The sequence below is a fragment of the Monodon monoceros genome, unplaced genomic scaffold (assembly GCF_005190385.1).
Source record: "Monodon monoceros isolate NGI ecotype Baffin Bay Population unplaced genomic scaffold, NGI_Narwhal_1 Super_Scaffold_13, whole genome shotgun sequence".
In the NCBI taxonomy this organism is placed as follows: domain Eukaryota; kingdom Metazoa; phylum Chordata; class Mammalia; order Artiodactyla; family Monodontidae; genus Monodon; species Monodon monoceros.
Window position 1 is genome coordinate 6,071,164 of NW_021703769.1, and position 10,814 is coordinate 6,081,977.

Consider the following 10,814-nt stretch of genomic DNA (forward strand, 5'->3'; position numbering starts at 1 on the left):
TGTTGGAAAAGACCAGAACCCACACCCAAGCCCACCCTAGGACAACCTGTGCACTTACCAGCATCAAATCTTCTTATCCCGGCTCTACATGTGACCCTGGCTTCCCACATGTTCTTCCAAAGGCAGGATTCTCCCCGCACCACCCTGCCCTGCTGCTCTGGCTTGAGAATTTTTGCAGAAGAGAACCAGAATGGCCCACAAATGGCTTTGTCTTTTCTTCCCAAATCCCAGAATTGTTAGGGATTTGCCCTGGACTACACTTGTTAGTGAAAGATTAACAAATAAGAGAAATCTCCAAACTTAACACCAAGTCACCCCATTCTGCTTTTCTCATTACACAGCACACTTTTCTCAGAAAATAAAGTGAACATAAAGATGAGGGTGGAAAAATTCCTTCTCTTTTCCATCCCAACCCAACTGGGTCTCATCTGAAAACTCATGCATCTCCTGGAGATACCACTGGCCTCATTTGTGAGTGAATTGATGCCCATACACCTGCAGACACCTGTGTCTTTCCATTTGTTAAGGGTCTCCTGCAGGCCTTGCTCTGTTCTTGCAGCTTTACTGCCTTAATTTGTTTAACCCACAATCATCTTGCAAAAAAGGGACAGTCACAGTCTGTGTTTTACCAATAAGGACACTGAGCTCACAGCACTTTGGGACTAACTTGCTCACAGTGTTGGGAGGGGGCGAGGCCAGGGCTCATGGCAGGTAACCGGGCCGAATGCAGCAAACGAGGGAATGCACGAGTGTACGCGTGAAGGCCTGGATGGACACCCAGCAGCCACCGGCTGAGCGCCCACACACACCAGGAGCTGAGAATCCACAAAAGGCAGCAGGAGTGTTCAACGTCTTCCATGGGCCCTGTATCCCGCCTCAAGTCCTGGACATCACAGCTGGGGCTTCTCCCAGAGCTGCTGGGATGTTGTGAGGTCTGCTGCACTCTGCCACCACAAAAACCCAGCGCTCACAGGGACATCCTGATGCCGTCCAGGTGTCCAAACGCCCTGATCCCCTGATGTTGACACAGAGGATACAGGAAAGAAGCAAAGGTCCAGATTCATGACAACAGAACAGCAAAACAACAATAGCAGTGGTCCAACGAGGAGAAAACCAAGACTGGGGCCTGGGCAAATGCATGTCTGGGCTCAGTCCCTCCCTCTCTCCCTTTTTGCCTCTTGGCCTCATCAACTTCAGAGTCACTCACTCTCTCCCTCAGTCATTCATCCAGTCAGTGGACAATTTCTGAGTAACTTCCACGTGCCAAGAGCTAACCACTTGCCAAACGTGAATTAGAACAAAAACAATACAGGCAGGGGACTTCCTTGGTGGTCCAGTGAGTGAGACTCTGCGCTCCCAATGCAGGGGGCCTGGGTTTGATCTCTGGTCCGGGAACTAGATCCCACATGCATGCCGCAACTAAGAGTTCGCAGGTCGCAACTAAGGAGCCCTGGAGCCGCAACTAAGGAGCCCGCCTGCCACAACTAAAAACCGGAGCAACCAAAAATTAAAAAAACACAGTACAGAGAGCCCAATAGCCCCTCACAGAAGTAGGCACCATCCATCCTGGTAAAGGTGCATTCATTCATTCATTCATTCCACAAAAAGGTACCGAACATCAACTCCAAGCCAGATGCTGTGGGACCCCATGCTGAACAAGCAGGCATGGTCACTGCCTTCACTCGCCGACAAAGCAACTTGGGATAGAAATTACGAACATAGGACCTTGGTCCTAAGTTCAAATCCCAGATCGCTCCTCTTTCTAACTGTGTGTCTTTGGCCATCCTACCTAACCTCTCTGCGCCTGAATTTCCTATACTACAAACAGGAGACGATGATGGACCCTAGCTCATAAGGTGTTCTGAGTCTTGAATGAGTAAATACACATAATGCAACATATTGAAGCAGCCAATAACTGTTAGTTTGATCATTTCAAGCAAGCGGAGAAGACAGATATATTAACAAGAAAATGCATGATTCCAAATGGCCATAAACGCGTGGCAGGACGGAAACTTTCCACCTGTACAAGTACAACGGCTAACTGATTTGCAGTCGTTGCTGTTTCTTTGCTGTGTCAGAAAACTCCAACCTTCCTGATGAGCAGGGAAGAACCGCTCCCCTTCCCCTTCCCACCCCATAGCCCTGCCTGGAACGGCAAAGTCTTCCCCTCACCTGGAGCAGCCGGTGCCCGTCAAGAGCATCCACTCTCCAACGTTCCAGAAAGAGAAGCCAGGTTCGGTTGTGAATAACGTGCGCTTTGTCGTGTGGACCTTCGTGGTCTGTGGCAAAAGAGAAAAGGAGATGATGGTGTTTGTGGAGAGATGGAGAGGGCGGGAGCAAGGCAGGCGGTGGCTGCACTGGGGTGAGCATCTCCACAGCCCCAGCCTTGCACTGCATGTCACTTGTTGACCTACTTTCCACTCAGTGAAGGAGCCGGGCCACCAGTGCTTTGCCCCTTGCTCACGGCTGTCTCCACAGCACCCAGAGCCGTGGTAGACGTTTAGCACAAAGGAGCTGAAAATTGAATGAGACGGTGAGTGAATGAATGGTGGGATGGATTGCCAGCACGTGGAGGCTGTGTCCGACCCAAAGCGATGGGAGACCCTGGGACACTTGGCAGGGTGGGAGGGGGCCTCCCGACTGGACTTAGGGGCAGGTTGCGCCCCGTCCTGGGCCCGGCTAGCACTGCCCCATCGCATGTTCCAAGGGAAGGGCCATGCTGACCTGACCCTTCCCACAGGCAGGACCACTCTTCAATCCCACCAAGGCCCCATCACACTGCCCTCGGTGACTGGCTTATTTCCAGAAGCTTCTTTTCTCCCCACCCAACCCCCCTCGATTGCCTAGAAGCCTCTTTAGCAGCTTTCTGAGTTTCAAACATCTGTGCATCTGATGACAGGCAGCACCATCACTGACACGCTCCTGTGGCCTGACGGAATCACACCCTGGAGCAAGAAGGGACTCAGGCCGGGCCCAGAAAGCTGGGGCTGCCCCATGTGGCTTGGGGAGACCCACTGGGGGCAGAAGCCCCTCCCTGAGAAGAGGCTTCTCGCAGGGGTCTGCAGTTGTTACATGGAGGAGGGGGGATTCCTCCACGTTTCCCTTCTCCCCCACCTCTCCATTTCTGTTGGCCCAGCCGCTCTCTGTGGAACCCAAGGACCCAGGCAGAGCTGATGCTTTTCTTTTGGGGGTGACAACTAGCTACTGAAAGCCTTTATGCAGCTTGCAGACTGGTGGTCCTGGGAGAAGCCAGCTCAGAGATGTGTCCCTTTGGCCCAAGCAGTGGGTTTGTTGTGAATAATGTGGTTGAAAACTTGTCGGCAGCAACTGAAATTGGGAGGAATTGTGTACTGTTTGTTTTAAAACTTTTTTTAAAATTATATTATTTTTTATTATTATTATCTTGGCTGTGTTGGGTCTTCATTGCTGTGTGCGGGTTTTCTCTAGTTGCAGCGAGCAGGGGCTACTCTTTGTTGCGGTGCGCGGGCTTCTCATTGTGGTGGCTTCTCTTGTAGAGCACAGGCTCCAGGCGCACGGGCTTCAGTAGTTGTGGCATGCAGCCTTCAATAGTTGTGGCTCACGGGCTGTAGAGCTCAGGCTCAGTAGTTGTGGCGCACGGGCTTAGTTGCTCCACGGCATGTGGGATCTTCCCGGACCAGGGATCGAACCCATGTTCCCTGCATTGGCAGGCAGATTCTTAACCACTGTGCCACCAGGGAAGTCCTGTGTATTGTTTGGATCACATGGAATTGCCATTTCTATAGGCCCCAAATGCTCAAATATTGGCAATTTTATCTGGTATGGTAACTTAAATTGAGATTGTTCACTCAGTCCTGAAAAACTGAAGACCAGGCAGCAGTGGGCTGGAGTGGAACAGCGGGTGCTTCCTTTAGACGGCAACACATCGGCTTACCCCAGACCTCACCCCTCCCTTTCGTTCAGGAGTCTAAAGTTCACAGCCTGCCAGGTGCCATGGACCAGCATGGTTTAACTTATGCTAGAGTGAGTTAGCTTCTTTCTTTCTTCCTTTCTTCCTTCCTTCCTTCCTTTCTCTTTCTTCCTTTCTTCCTTCCTTTTTTCTCTTTCTTCCCTTCCTTCCTTCCTTTCATTCTTTTCTTTCATTCATTCATTCATTCATTTGTTCATTCATTTATCTGTTAGTTCACTCATTCATTCATTCACTCATTCGTTCAACAAGATGTTCCGAGTGCTTACCGTGAGTCAGGCATTGTTCTCAGCACTGAGGATACAGCTGGGAACAAGACAACAAAAATATGGGGGGAAACAGGCAAAAAGAATCTAAATGCATGACATGTACAGACTGTGAATGGTGATGAATGCTACTGCGAAAATCAAGCAGAGAAAGTGGGCTAGGAGTGCTGCGGGGCGGGGGGAGCGAAGAAGGCCTCCCTGAGATGGTGACATTGGGGGAATCCTGCAGGAGGTGAGGGGTGAGCTGGGATCTCTGGAGAAGAGCATGCCAGGTGCAGGGGCCAGCAAGAGCAAAGCCCCGAGGCTACAGTGTATTGCACTGGTGCCAGTTAAGAGGAAAAGAGAGTATTTCTTCTACTCTTACATCTGTCAAAGAGTGGAGAGGGAGGAAGATTGCTGGAGCATAGGGTCATGTGTCTCAGGAGAAAGGAGAGAGCATGTTTTTCTTACATCACCATTTCCACGATCCATCTGGCCCCTAAGAACCTGTGTTTGTGACCCCTACACGATGGTGGTCTCGTTAAAATGGGACAAGAGCACCAAGAGGCTGGGAGGGCATCAGGCATAGAAAGCGCCCCCCAACTTTCCTGTCTCCTATTGGTAGAGCAGCACCGCACTCTCATCAAACTGGGACACTTCTACCACTGAGCCCACACCAGGGCCAGAGCCCCACCGCCTCGCCCTTTGACCTCGGGGCCCCCTTGCTCATATTCCGGCTGCTTCTCTGCTCTGGTCCCTTCCTGTCCATATTTAGCAACCCCAGACCTGAGATGAGCTTAAGAGAACAAGAGCTTCCTCCTTAAGAAAGAGGGTGAGGCTGTAGGGACCCAAAGAGTCTCCCACATCAGTGGGAGGGGTGAAAATTAGGACATCGCTTATACTGGCCAATTAGGAGAGATGTTTTTTCAAACACGCGTGACTCAGCAAGTCCAAAGCAGGGAATCTGTCTTCAGAAACAAATCTTTATATGAGCAAATACTTTATATAAGCAAATACACAGCTTCAAGGATATTTGCCACAGCATAACTCAAAATACTTTTAAATGGAAATAAACTAAGTAGGTAGGAGGGGGTTAGTTAAATACGTTATGATCTATTCATCTAATTGAATACAGTCATGCTGTGGGATGCAAAATTACATGGAGAATACTCAAGGGCATTCTGCTGAGTGAAAAAAAAAGTCTCAAAAGGTTATATACCATGTAATTTCATTTATATAACATTCTAGAAATGACAAAATTATAGAAATGGAGAACAGATTAGCAGTTGCCAGGGGTGGGAGATGGCCATGGCTATAAAACGGTAGCAGGAGGGGTCTTGAGTGGAACTTTTTATGGACTGCAGGTCTGTGTCCCACCCCACCCCCCAAAATTCATGTTGAAATCCTAACCCCCAGTGAGATAGCATTAGGAGGTGGGGCCTTTGGCCTTTGGGAGGTGCTATGGTCATGAGGGTGGAGCCCTCATTAATGGGATTAGTGCCCTTATAAGAGGCCAGAGAGCCCCCTTGCCCATCCACCATGTCAGGACACAGCGAGAAATTGCCCTGTGTGGAAAGCAGGCAGCAGGGTGCCTGGCATTGGAAGGTCTCGTGAGGGTGAGCACAGCCACTAATAAATTAACAGCAGTGGGGACTTCCCTGGCTGTCCAGTGGTTAAGACTCCATGCTTCCAATGCAGGGGGTGTGGGTTCAATCCCTGGTCAAACCATGGCCAAGCCGTGCTAAGACCCCACGTGCCAGCATGGCCAAAAAAAAAAAAAGGTGTAAAAATAAATATTTATTTATTTATTTGGTTGCACTGGGTCTTAGTTGCAGCAGGTAGGCTCCTTAGTTGCAGCATGCATGTGGGATCTAGTTCCTTGACTAGGGATTGAACCTGGGGCCCCTGCATTGGGAGCGTGGAGTCTTAACAAATGCACCACCAGGGAAGTCCCAAAATATAAAAATAAATTGATAGCAGTGAACGCTTAGGTGGAGAAGTCTGCTCTATGATTTCCTGTATTTTCCAAATTTTCTCCCAATAAATATGTGTTATGCTAATATAATGAAAATAAATTTCGTGGTGGAAGAAGGAAGAAACTTATAGATCTCTCACTGAAAGCAGGAAGCACTACTTTGCCCAGACTCAAAACCCTTACCCATCCCCGGAACAAACCGTCCACTTCCTGATTCCCCAACACACCCTGATTCCGCTACCCCAGAGCTCACCTCACTGTCCCTGTACACACCCCACCCTCTCCCCATGATTCAGTTCATATATTACCTTCTCCAGGAAACCACCTCAGGGGCTGACCCCAAGGGGCCTCCCCAAGCCAGCATGCCCCACTCCATGAGGAATTCCCCAAGGGCGGGGCTGATCTTTCTTCTCTTGGTCTCCCCTACTGGCCAGTCAGTCCCCTATCAGGGGTCCGTAAACTACCATGGAAGGATGCAGTGCCATGGCTAAGAGCACAGGAGCAGGTGGACTCCTGATTCCGCCCCCTCCAGCTGTGAAACTGTGAGGCTCAGAGCCTCAACTTCTTCACCTGTAACACTGGGCCAGCTAGGACTTTCATAAAGATAACACGATCCCTCACGTCATGATCATTTTACAAAATAATTGCTGTAAAGTTTGGAAAGCAGGTATGTCAAGTGCCCAGCACAGCAGCTTGCTTAGTCCCTGCTTGTTTGTGTTAATAATCAAGAATGACTAAAGAAACAAGCTGTGGGTGTGGCTTAGACAGGCATTCCAGGCAAAGATCCCCAACACTCAGCGGGTCAGAGGGCTGAGTGTAGTGGCCAAGGTCGCCTGCCAGTCCAGGAGCCTCAGAACTAAAGCAGCAGTGGTGAAGATAAAGAAGAGAATGTGGGGTGGGGGGTGGGAAGGAAGCGGGAAAGGAGGGGGAAGAGGGAGAGGGGAGAAGTGAGGGACGGGAGGAGAAAGAGAGAAATACTCATGGTGGAAGAGGAGGAGGACGAACAAGGGGTAGAGGGGAAGTGGGAGGAGAAAGAAATACGCTCCTCTTATTCAATCCTCATAAGCACCAAGAGCACCTCCCAAATTCACCTCCTGGCCCCAGGTGGCTGCTCCAGTTCTTTAGCCACCACATCCAACTCCTGACCAGCAAGCATGAAGAAAGAGGAGGGGTAGGACACTGCCCAGAGATTACACACATCCCACTGGCTAGAGCCTAGGCACATGGTCTCGTCAAGCAGCAAGGGACCCTGGGAAATGCGGTCTTTATTCCAATGACTTTGTGGCCACCTAAAGGTTGGGGGTTCTTTCATTAAAAGCAGAGTCTCTGCTATTCACACATGAGGAAAAGGAAGCAAAGAGAGAAAAGTAACTTGCCATGCAGACTGTAAGCGAAGGAATTTGTAGCAGGCCGAATAAAGCTACCCTCCACCCCCAACCAAATATATCAGGTCCTAATCCCTGGATGTTATATGGGAAAAGATGTAATTAAATTAGCAATCTTGAGGGACTCCCTGGTGGTCCAGTGGTTAAGACTCTGCGCTTCCACTGCAGGGGGGCACGTGTTCGATTCCTGGCCAGGGACCTAAGATCCCACAAGCCGCATGGTACGGTCAAAAAAAAAAAAAGGTAAATTAGGAATCTTGAGTTGGGGAGATTATCCTGGATTACTCGATAGGCTCTAAATGCAATCACATGTACCCCTACAAGAGGGAAGCAGCGGGAAACTTGAAGATGCTGTCCTTGAAGATTGGAGTGATGTGAGCACAAGTCAAGGATCACCAGCAGCCACCAGGAGCTTGAAGGGGCAAAGAAGGATCCTCCCTTGGAGCCTCTAGAGGGAGCACGTCCCTGCCGACACCTTGATTTCAGCCCTGAGGCACTGACTTCAGACCTCTGGCCTGCTGACTGTGAGAGTAGAAATTTCTGTTGTTTTTAAGCCACCAAGTTCACGATAGTTTGTTACTAACCTAGACACAGGGAACTCACCCAGACTCCAGACAAACCCAGGCTGCCTGGCTCCAATGATCATGTTCCTTAGCTCTATGATACCAGGAGCCCCCAAAAGGAACTGCAATGGAAAAAAAGGTTGGGGCCTTTCCCAGCACTCTGAGTCAGAGATCTGGACTCTGAACAACTGCGCCTGCCCCTGTGTCAGGCCATGTCCCCTAGCACTGGGCAGTCCCAGCCCCAGGGCCACAGGATGCTGCATTCCGTCACACTGCCAGCAATTTCCCCAGTCCAGGGGCTGGAGTGAGCAAGGAGGGGAGACCTAATTTAGGATGAGCTCACTGGGAGGGTTATTTATTGTATTGCTGGGCCATCAGCGTTTCCATGTGGTGCCCTCGCGCTGAGCCAGGAGGTTGTGAGGTGTCCCCAGAGAACTCCTGCAGCTTGTGGGCAAATCTTATGGGGTGTAAACAAGCCCAAGCCATCTTCTCTTTCTTTTAATTTTTTTTTCTTTTTTCCCTTCTGCATGTCTATTTCGTATCCTACCCTATGTCTCACCAAACTGGGTTCACTGATAATGAAACACACCAGCCACGCGGAAACCTGGGGCATATTCTTACAATCTCCCTTTCCCTCTGCCCACATCTTGTCCATCACCAAGTCCTGTTGGTTCTGCTTCCCAAGCATCTTTGGACTCCATCCACTTCCCCCCATCGCCACCATCCCCATCCTAGCCCAGGTTCCCTCCACCTCTCTCCTGCCCACCAAGCTGGCCTCCTGCTTCCACACTGGCCTCCTTTAATCCATTCCTCATGCTGCTGGAGTCCCTTGTGCCACATGAAAATCATATCAGACCACCACTGTGAATTGAAGTGTCCCCCCAAACTCATGTCCACCTGAAACCTCAAATATGACCTTTTTTGGAAATAGGGTCTTTGCAGGTGTAATTAGTTAAAATGAGATCATACTGGATTAGGGTGGACCCTAAGACCAGTGCTGATAAGAGGACAGTACACACAGGGACACACATAAAAGAGAGCCATAAAAGAGAGCCATGTGAAGACGGAGGCAGAGATCGGAGTGATACAGATGCAGACCAAAGAACAGCAAGAATCGGCGGGAACCCCCAGAAGCTGGAAGAGGCCGGGAAGGATCTTTCTCTAGACCCATTAGAGGGAGCACGACCCTGCTGACACCTTGATTTCAGACTTCTTACCTTCTGAATTCCAAAAGAGTACACTTCTCTTGTTTTAAGCCGCACAGTTGTTTATTATTACTATTATTAATTATTAGTACTATAGCAGCCCCAGGACAACTCATACAGCTCCTCCCCGCCCCTGCTCCGCCCTCACTTCACTCCCATCAAGGGCAGCCTGGCTCTCGGGATAATGATGAAGCTCTTCTCCCTGGCTTCCAAACTCCTCCAAGATCTGGCCGGGCCCACACCCATGTGCATCTCCCACCGGGTCTCTCCGCTCCAGCCTTCTGCTTTTTGTCCCTTGGTTTTTCCATGTTCTTTTCCTCCACGGTCTTGCCACTTGCTGCTCCCTCTGCCTAGAATTCTGCACTGGAAGTGGTCTTGGTAGCTGGGAGAGGGGTGGGCCTGAGAACCAGTACCTGGGGCCTCAGTTTCCCCTGGTTCCCCGTGGGGTGCCTCCAGCCAGAGAGGGGGTGAAGCCTGGAAGGGAACTTGGCTCCCACCGAGCGCTGACTTTGCAGAAGCTTCCATGGGTTTTCAGTTTCTGAGTATTCAGCCCAGTGTCCTTCACTCCAAAAGGTGTACCTGCCATGCTGGCCATATATGGATTTCTTTTCTTTAAGAGCATGTCTGTTTTAGCTCCAAATTCTGAACATGACCTGCTGGGTATTTTTCATCTGGCACCTCAACAACCAAATTCTGTGACTTCCAGGTCATCCTGCATCTACTTGCTTCATGTTCTCCCTGTGAAAGGCCCTTTGTTGCTCTCAGGAAGTGTCCCAATAACAAAGGATAGTTAATTTCACTCCTCTCTCTGGGCTGGACACGGGCCAGAAGGGAGGGGAGGTGAAGGACCATTGGGATAAGGGTCAACGTCCCCTCTAGAACATAAGCTCCGTGAGGGCACAGGGTCCAGCCCGCCCTCTGCTGCACCCAGAGCAGCCCGAGGGTGTTGTGTGAACTGATCGTGGAGGACAGCTCTTCTTCCACTCCCAGCACCTGCTCACCTCTGTCTACGTTCCTCGGTTCCCCTGATTTATTTTATTCCATAATTTCTCTGGCTCAGCCTGTGGGGAGCCTGTGAGAGCCCAAGTCAATCAGACCATCCCGTTCCACGGGTTCAGGGAGAAGCGCGTGACCCCATCAGAGCCAGTGACTCACAAAGACACTGTCACTGGGGCTTCTGGGAAACTCCTTGTTCCCCTCGTTCTGGAATAAGGAAGCTCATGTTGCCCTGGAGCTGCTGGCAGCCATCTTATTAGACTGAAAAGAGGGACCGATTAAAGGAAGGAGAACTCGGTCCTTTTTCTATTCTTAGAGCCCCGGATCCAGCTTTCCCTAAAGCCAGATTTGATTCACCCCCATGGATTACTGTTGTTACATAAATTGTTCATTTTTTTCCTTTAAATTAGTTTGCATTGGGTTTTTGGACATATATAGCCACAGTAGGCCTGCCCACTTATTCATATGAATGAATGAATACATGAATGAATAAAGAACT